At 42.9% G+C, this 10283-nt stretch overlaps 1 long non-coding RNA gene across 1 annotated transcript; it reads left to right on the top strand.

The window, feature by feature from the left end:
- The first annotated feature begins 4840 nt into the window (after positions 1–4840).
- On the top strand, positions 4841–10071 carry LOC123702449. The gene is made up of 3 exons (XR_006752876.1): positions 4841–4920; positions 7023–7182; positions 10012–10071. It is a non-coding gene; the product is annotated as an uncharacterized LOC123702449 (long non-coding RNA).
- Positions 10072–10283: the final 212 nt, after the last annotated feature.

The raw sequence follows: 10283 nt of genomic DNA, 5'->3' as shown, positions 1-10283 counted from the left end.
CGGCTCTCTAGCCGATACTGCCGGCATCAACCGGGACATGTGAAAGCTTATTTGAAACCGGGTATCCGGCGCCGGCTACCCGGCAACCGGTACGTGTGAAAAGGCACTTAGCTATTTACCATAGTAAATGTCATAATAGTTACCGCTTGGTTACCGTGGTAACCGGTAATGGATACTAAATCTATGGTAACGGAACTAAACAATTACATGTCTTATTAGATTTTACAAAACATTCCCTGATCAAAACATATTTTCCGATAGTAAGAAGGCCTCTAAATTGCCGAGATTTTTTTTTTAATTATTTTTATCTTGATGTATGAGAAAACCAATTGCCGCCTCCTTGGTACAGTGGTTGACGCGTGAGCGTAGAACCGAGGGATCCTGGGTTCGATTCCCGGTGGAGACGAAGAAAAAAAAAATGTCTCGGTCTGGTAGGACACAGAAGGCTGATCACCTACTTGTCCCTAAAGAAAATCGATCAGTGAAACAGATGTATGCATAATGCATCTGCCCCTTACCCCACTACGGGGACACGGGACTTCACTTTTTTATGAGAAAACCTGTACCAAAAACGTAAACGGTAATGGACACTAAATCTATATAATAACGTATCTAAACAATTACATGTCTTATTAGATTTTACAAAACATTCCCTGTTCAAAATATATTTTCCGATGGTAAGAAGGCCTCTAAATTGCCGAGATTTTTTTAACAGTATTGTTGTCTTGATGCATGAGAAAAACCAGTACCAAAAATGGGCATTCTCCTTTATACGTTTTTAACTTACCTCATTTTTTTTTTCGTATTTCAGCTTTCCAAGATGTAAAATAAAAAGTACCTCATATATGTGCCCATCAAGGGTAAAATTACTGAGGATTACGACCCAGAAAAAAATACCTTTTGAAAAATAAACTTTGTAAAGTTTGCTGAAATTTGTGTAAGGCTGCTATAAACAGTTTTTCTTTGATGATTTTGGCTTGAAATTGACCCGTCGAAGCAACGCGTTTAAAAAAAAGATCTGAGTAGCTTACAATTTGGTAAACAACATCTGATGCAAAACACAACTTTCCTCTACGAGTGTATTGCACAAATTGCTTAGTGCACATCGTAGGCAGATGAGCTATAGATACTATATAGATGTGTGTGTGACCAATAGGGATGGGTAGTGTTCGGAACAATAGGTACGAATTTAGTAATTTATAGCTTTTGTGTTTTTTAATAACTTACTTGAATTATTATGTTTTAATTTCGATATTTCATAGTTGTATCTCGCTCTAATAATAGACAAGCGACAGTGAGATATTCAGGTCTCGCTCTAATAGTAAACGCGACAACGAGACAGTTCTATCTCACTCTTAAGATTTGTGATAGCATGATCGCTCTGTCTCGATATCATAATTTACTTTGTTCGATAATTTATTATTGTAATTTATATTGTTTTTATTATAATTTAATCGGTTCGGATCATATAGTTAAATGCATAACTTATGTAAATTCAATAACGTAAAGTCAAACGTTTAAATAGTTTGTTTGTTTCAATTATATTTCTGCTTAATAGTAAATGTATAGAGAATTGTTTTGTGCTTAATAATAGATATGTATATGAATGTTTTGATAGTGAATATATAGATAATCGTTTGCATTGTAATATGTCTTAATATAAATAATAGTCAATTTGTTTATGCAATCGTAGTGTTTTTTATAGTGAAAAGCCATAGTTTGTTTGTATTAATGCTTTTATAGTTATAGTTTTGGAAATTATATAGAGCGATTATTATAGTTTAGTTATATAGTATATATAAATAATTATGTAAATAGTGATAGAAATATAGAGAAATTGTGTAATTTGTATGAAAATAAACGCGCTATGCCTACCTCCGCACGCACCCCACTTAGTCTAGTCCGCGCATATTAATGAGCGAAAATCGGACTAATTACTAAAATCACTCTCGTCAGAACTCTCGTCAAATACTCTCGTCAGTACATTCGTCAAGCACTCTCAACATACAGTCCACAAGTTCTACATTAAGCGGCGAGGCCTGGCATAGCAAATCATCAACTAGGCATTTTGATTCACTTCAACCCCTATCAATATTAAATATATATTAAATCGCTATTTAGCGATAAGACCGCCATTTGTTTTAATTTATCATTAAGTTCATATTTAAGTTATCTAAGAGCAATAAAGGATAAATAAATAAATAAATAAACCCCATCATCCAAATAGTACGGCGCAAAATAGCCATAGACTTGTGCCGTACATTTTTTGGACCTTCGACTGCCGGATAACGACTCATCATGCCTACTACAAGAAGCAAGCGCAACGAGGAGGGAGCGGGAAGCAGCGAAGAAAACATCACAATTGAGAAAGACTCTTCACGTACCCCAACTACGGAAGAGACTACGACGACCGAAACCACAGCCCCGCTACCAGAAACGTCACAGAAAACCGTCCCTACAACAGAAGCCTGCAAGAAACCATCCAAGGCTTTAAGAATAGCTCGCGCTAAAGAGGAATTACTTAATCTTCAAATCAAACTGACCGCCGCACGACTGGAGACAATTGAATTAGAAAAGGACGAAGAACAGGCTGCCACAGCACAAAACCCCGACGAGAGAATAGCACAATGGCTCACAGAAACCGACTCTGCAGACACACTAAAGAATCCGCCCGCCGAAACACACCTCACAGAGGCTCCGAAAATAGAAAAGGATGGCAGAATAGACCTCTCAGAGCTCGCAACAGCCATAGCCATCGTCGCCCGCTCAGGGTCACAGTCGACTCGCCCCATAGATTTGCCACAATACGGGGGGTCTCATCACGACTGGCTATGTTTTAAGGCCGCCTTCGACGAAACAAAGAAGCTATTCACAGAAAATGAAAACATAGCGAGGTTATGCCGTGCACTAATAGGAAGAGCCCGCGAAGCCGTTGAAAATCTCTTATACAACGCCAAAACAGAAGATGTTATGAACACATTGAAAATCAGATTCGGACGACCCGACTCCATAGCACTCGTCGAAATGGAAAGATTAAGAGCATTACCACGTCTCACCGATAACCCCAAAGATATCTGCATATTCGCCAGTAGAGTAGCAAATACAGTCGCTACGCTACGCGCATTAAACAGACAACATTATCTGTTTAATCCGGAAGCAATAAAAGTCACAATTGAAAAATTAACTCCGTCGCTGCGCTACAGATGGTACGACTTCGCAACAGAACAACAACAAGAAGACCCCGACTTAGAGAAGCTCTCAGCCTCTCGCTGGAGCTGCCCCCGCACCGCCGCCCGCTGCAAGCTCGCGGTACGCGTGACACGTGACACGACACGTGGCACGAGTACACGCGGTCGCGCGAGAGCCAAGTGCTGCGGCTGTTTTTCGGGCAGATCCGCTCCACCGTGCGCTGCACCGTGTGCGCCGCCAGCTCCGCCAGCTACGAGATCTTCTCCAGCCTCTCGCTGGAACTGTCCCCGCACGCCGCCCGCTGCAAGCTCGCGGTACGCATGACACGTGACACGACAGGTGGCACGAGTGCACGCGGTCGCGCGAGAGCCAGGTGATGCGGCTGTTCTACGGGCAGATCCGCTCCACCGTGCGCTGCACCGCGTGTGCCGCAAGCTCCGTCACGTACGACTCCTTCTCGAGCCTGTCGCTCGAGCTGCCCCCGCACGCGTCGCGCTGCGAGCTCGCGGTGAGTGCGTGACACGTGACACGACACGTGGCACGAGTGCACGCGGTCGCGCGAGAGCCAGGTGATGCGGCTGTTCTACGGGCAGATCCGCTCCACCGTGCGCTGCACCGCGTGTGCCGCAAGCTCCGTCACGTACGACTCCTTCTCGAGCCTGTCGCTCGAGCTGCCCCCGCACGCGGCGCGCTGCGAGCTCGCGGTGAGTGCGTGACACGTGACACGACACGTGGCACGAGTGCACGCGGTCGCGCGAGAGCCAGGTGATGCGGCTGTTCTACGGGCAGATCCGCTCCACCGTGCGCTGCACCGTGTGCGCCGCCAGCTCCGCCAGCTACGAGATCTTCTCCAGCCTCTCGCTGGAACTGTCCCCGCACGCCGCCCGCTGCAAGCTCGCGGTACGCGTGACACGTGACACGACAGGTGGCACGAGTGCACGCGGTCGCGCGAGAGCCAGGTGATGCGGCTGTTCTACGGGCAGATCCGCTCCACCGTGCGCTGCACCGCGTGTGCCGCAAGCTCCGTCACGTACGACTCCTTCTCGAGCCTGTCGCTCGAGCTGCCCCCGCACGCGGCGCGCTGCGAGCTCGCGGTGAGTGCGTGACACGTGACACGACACGTGGCACGAGTGCACGCGGTCGCGCGAGAGCCAGGTGATGCGGCTGTTCTACGGGCAGATCCGCTCCACCGTGCGCTGCACCGTGTGCGCCGCCAGCTCCGCCAGCTACGAGATCTTCTCCAGCCTCTCGCTGGAACTGTCCCCGCACGCCGCCCGCTGCAAGCTCGCGGTACGCGTGACAGGTGACACGACAGGTGGCACGAGTGCACGCGGTCGCGCGAGAGCCAGGTGATGCGGCTGTTCTACGGGCAGATCCGCTCCACCGTGCGCTGCACCGCGTGTGCCGCAAGCTCCTTCACGTACGACTCCTTCTCGAGCCTGTCGCTCGAGCTGCCCCCGCACGCGGCGCGCTGCGAGCTCGCGGTGAGTGCGTGACACGTGACACGTGACACGACACGTGGCACGAGTGCACGCGGTCGCGCGAGAGCCAGGTGATGCGGCTGTTCTACGGGCAGATCCGCTCCACCGTGCGCTGCACCGCGTGTGCCGCAAGCTCCGTCACGTACGACTCCTTCTCAAGCCTGTCGCTCGAGCTCAACCAATTCAGCAATATGTTGACTGTATCCCAGGGACATCATATTCATCAGCAAGACCCTGTGTAGTCCGCGTAGTATGTACCCACTATTTATTTTTGTTTATTTGACAAAATTTCAAAAACAATCTCTTTGTAACATAGTAACAATCAAAATATTTAGAAATTAAAGACTTTTTAACGGATTTTAAACGCGATTTATTCATTATATTATGCAAACCGCCGATACCTAACATCTCTCGCTCTGAGTCTATCGCTTTAAAACACCTGCGAAAGAATGAAGATATAATAGTACTCCGAGCTGACAAAGGAAACGCAACGGTTATAATGGATACGTCAGATTACAACAACAAAATGTCGGAAATACTGTCGGACGAAAACACCTACAAAAAAGTCGACAAGGACCCAACAAACAAGGTAATGAAACAAACAACTGACCTTATAAATAAACACAAAACGACATTAAATCTTGACACTAAGTATCTTATTCCATCTTGCGTGAAACGTCCTAAGATGTATGGCTTACCTAAAAATACACAAAACTAATAATACTCCATTAAGACCTATTGTGAGTCAAATTGTGATACACCCACTCAAAAACTATCACAACACATGTCTAGGGTGCTCGCTCCCCTCAGAGGTAACACCAGTGCTTATGTTAAGGACTCATACCATTTTGTTGAGATATTAAAATACCTAAATATCGCAAACAATGAAACCATGGATAGCTTTGATGTGCAGTCTCTTTTTACTAATCTCCCGGTGACTGATTGCATCAATATAGTTAAGAAAAGGTTAGGTGTACACAATATGCCATTAGAATATGCAGAGATCTTAGAACATTGCCTAACATCTGGATATTTATTGTGGAATGGTGAATTTTACATGCAGGTTGATGGGGTGGCCATGGGCTCTCCAGTATCACCCGTTGTCGCTGATATTTTTATGGAAGACTTCGAGGAGAGAGCCTTGGCCACAGCACCAGTCAAACCGAGACTGTATAAACGCTATGTAGATGACACCTTCACAATACTCCCTACTGAACATATACCTGCATTTTTAGAACATCTTAACTCCATACATAAAAACATCCAATTTACTATGGAGCTAGAAACTAACAACCGTCTAGCCTTTCTTGATATTTTAATAATGAGACGGGATGGCATGCTCAACCATACAGTGTATAGGAAAGCCACTCATACTGATAGGTACCTCAATGGTGAATCTCACCACCACCCTTGCCAACTAGCTTCTGTCGGTAAATCTTTGTTTCAGAGAGCCCGCCACCTCTGTGATGCTGCCCACCTCAGCGGGGAACTGCAGCATGTCAAGCGGGTACTACGTAACAACAAGCTGCAGGCGCCTCCACAGCATCACAGGAGTCGAACGAAGCCACACACAGTTGAAAGACAACCGGCCTACCTACCATATGTGACGGGAGTTACTGACAGAATTGGAAGAATCCTAAGACAAGCTTCAATTAAAACTATATATAAGCCGCACAAGAAGATAAACCAATTCTTGAGACCAATTAAAAGTATTATTCCTCTACAAGAAGCAGGCGTGTACAAGTTAGACTGTGACTGTGGTCTCTCATACATCGGCCAAACAAAAAGAATCATTACTAACCGACTGAAGGAGCACATTGCGGATATCAAGCATCGGCGTCACAAGAAGTCTGCGGTATGTGAACACACACTGGACAACAACCACTTCATAAGATTTAACCAACAAATCCTTGCCAGAGAAAATAAATTTTTTCCAAGACTTTTGCGCGAGGCTATTGAAATTAAAAAACATCCAAATTTCAATAGAGAAGATGGTTTGAAACTTTCTAACACCTGGGATCCTGTTATTAAGAATTTAAAATCCCATGTCAAACGTACCAAAAGACTAGAAGACACGATCAGCCAATACTGCCAACATCCGGAAAAATACTCCTCATACCAACTACGGAGGAATAGGTGGAGGTAGTTTACAAATAACAATTTTTGAATGACCGTCAAGACGTACAACATCTCAGTCTCCCCGTGACCACGCTCGCTGTAAAGTGTTCGAAACGTCGGGAAAATAATATAATGAATAAATCGCGTTTAAAATGCGTTAAAAAGTCTTTAATTTCTAAATGTATAATACTCGCGTAAAATCAAACCCTAGAAAATCAAAATATTGATATTCAGGTATCCAACATTGAACCAGAGGCCGAACCTTCCCCTGCTCATACACCACCGAGAGCGGAGGTAACGAGCCCTCTGCAAGCAGTTACCCCCTCTGGCTCGGGCAACTTTCCTGCTCGACGACGATTGAACGTCGCGGGTCCATCACCGCATCGTACTACAAGTAATTATGAGATTTATGAATTGATTTACAATATTTATAATCAACAATAAAAATACAAATAAAACTAAATAATACTTGATAATGAATTAAGGAAATAATAATAACATCAGAAGACTTGTCAAAAATTCGTCACCGGTGGAAATAATAATAAATTAATATACAGGGTGATTGGAAGGTGGGTGCAAAGCTTTAAGGCGAAGCTAGTAGAGACAATTTAGAACCTTTTAAGCCATGGTTGTCTTAGACGAAGTCTGACTGTTTTTTTTAAATAATTTTTATGTCTTTTTTACAAAAAATAGCAGTTATTTTACATTTTTCGGCTATTATGGCCAAATTAAATGATAATTAAGTTGTTATTTATTTTATTTTATTAAAAGAATGTGTGGGCAATCCCGCAAAACAAGATTTGAACCTCTGTATCATAAGGATTTTTTTTTAAAACGTTTGAACTTTATGAAAAAATAAAAAAAAATCAAGAATATCATTTTCTGACCTCATTTAAAAAAACCGGGTGATTGCTTGCATCGTTCAAACCTTTTCGAAAACATACTTAGTTATTCATCTTCATTTTAAGGTATCATTTACTTGGATATCTAAATAATTATTGAAATTAAGACCTACAAACCAATTTAAGGGAGAAAATTTAATGTTTTTGAAAAAATCGATTATTACAACTACTTGTGTTTGAAATGATTTTAAAAATTATTGTGCACGTGCGAGACCTAAATTATGGTGATTTTTCTAACAAAGGACGCAGCGCGTCGTGCGATAAGGTCATTTCCAGGTAGTTCGGTGTCCAGTTCAATAGAAAAACCGGGTAAGCGCCTTAGTTTTTACAGCAAAATGGATTTAGTTACTAAGGTAATTAAGTCGTTTTTGGGCAGGCCCTTTCTGTGTCGAATGGGGGCGAGGAGTATAATGGAGCCGGCCGGTACATCTTTTATTATTTAGTAACATAACTACTGTTCTAGTGAGTTGACGTTACCGTGTATTGTTGATTGCGTTAGTTTGATCCTTTTTGGTTAACAGTGTCCAGTCGTAACCTTAGCCCTAGCTTTGCGCTCCTGCACGAGTTTTTTTTTAACAATCGTATTTCAAATTGCAACACAATTTTTAGTTGACATTTAGTGCGCTCCTGCACGTGTTGTTTTTGAACTATCGTAAAATTGTGTTGACATCTAGTGCGCTCTTTCATTGTTAAGAGACTATGGCTACTTTTTCCAATCAAGAATATGCAGACATTGTCTTTATGTATGGCAGAGCTGACGGCAATGGAAATTTAGCGCGACGGATGTATCAAGAGCGATATCCCAATCGCAGGGTCCTGAATGTCCACGTATTTTACAACACCTTTCGACGACTTGCTGAAGTTGGGATACACCGCGTGGAGTCTGGGGTCAATCCAGGCAGACACTCACCTGGTGTCGAAGAAGACATTTTGGCTGCATTTGTAGCGGATCCTACCACAAGTACCAGAGCAGTAGCTCGAAATTTGAACATTTCACAATGGAAGGTATGGCACACCATGCACCAAAATGGCAAATATCCATTCCATGGCACGGGTGTGCAGGGTCTAGAAGAGCAAGATCCCCAAAGAAGGATTCAGTTCTGCCGTTACCTTCTCAGTGGAGACATTGAAGATGGGTGGTTTTTAAAATCAATTTTATGGACGGATGAAAGCAAATTTAGTAGAGAGGGCGTAACAAATTTCCACAATCTCCACGAATGGGCTGACAAGGACAATAATCCACACTGGAAAAAGCAAATCACATTCCAGAGGAAGTTTTCAGTCAATGTCTGGGCAGGAGTAATTGGCAGGACGTTGATTGGGCCTCACTTCTTACCCGAAAATTTAAATGGCGATAATTATTTACATTTTCTTCAAAATGATTTACCGAGGCTGATACAGGAATCTGGTGCCCCGATATTTGAAACAGATCGCGAAATCATATTTCAGCAAGACGGCTGTCCAGCTCACTGGACATTAAATGTAAGGGAACATTTAAATAACAGCTTTCCCGATAGCTGGATCGGCAGGGATGGACCGATCCCTTGGCCCGCTCGGTCACCAGATTTGACCCCTTTAGACTTTTTCGTGTGGGCTCGAGCCAAGGAACTGGTGTACACTGAAGTTGAAATAAACACAAGAGAAGACTTAAAAGAGAGAATTAATTCAGCATTTGAAACAATGAAGGAGCAAATGATGTTGAAAGTAACAACAACAGAAGTGAGAAAACGGGCCCGCACTTGTATAAGAAATAACGGCCAACATTTTGAACACCAACAATAAATAATTCTGTTGAAAATTTGGTTATAATTAATTTGCCCAAAAATTCGAATTTTCTCCCTTAAATTGAATTGAAGGTCTTAATTTCAATAATTATTTAGGTATCTAAGTAAATGATACATTAAAATAAAGAGGAACAACTAAGTATGTTTTCGAAAAGGTTTGAACGAAGCAAGCAATCACCCGTTTTTTTTAAATGAGGTCAGAAAATGATATTCTTGTTTTTTTTTTATTTTTTCATAAAGTTCAAACGTTTTAAAAAAAAATCCTTATGATACAGAGGTTCAAATCTTGTTTTGCGAGATTGCCCTCACATTCTTTTAATAAAATAAAATAAATAACAACTTAATTATCATATAATAGCCGAAAAATGTAAAATAACTGCTATTTTTTGTAAAAAAGACATAAAAATTATTTAAAAAAAAACAGTCAGACTTCGTCTAAGACAACCATGGCTTAAAAGGTTCTAAATTGTCTCTACTAGCTTCGCCTTAAAGCTTTGCACCCACCTTCCAATCACCCTGTATATTTTTACGTTTCAGGGTCATCGAGTCGTCCACAACAAAGGCAAAGAAAACGATCACCTGCATCACAAAGGCGGCAATCTCAATTAACCCTTAGCAGGTATCGTGGGTCAAATTTGACCCAGAAGCGAACATTTTCGGTTATAATTCTTTAAATATTTATGCAACGACTGTGCGCTTCTAAGTATTCTCAGTGCGTCGCTAGCTGCAGCGGGGGGTGGATGTGCAGAACTGTGACTATCTTAGGAGCGGACGTAAGTAGCTTTCTGGGTCATGTTCGACCCACGACA

The sequence above is a fragment of the Colias croceus genome, chromosome 23 (assembly GCF_905220415.1).
Source record: "Colias croceus chromosome 23, ilColCroc2.1".
NCBI lineage: Eukaryota > Metazoa > Arthropoda > Insecta > Lepidoptera > Pieridae > Colias > Colias croceus.
Note: the sequence above shows the minus strand (reverse complement) of the source record. Positions and strands in the feature narration are given on the sequence as shown.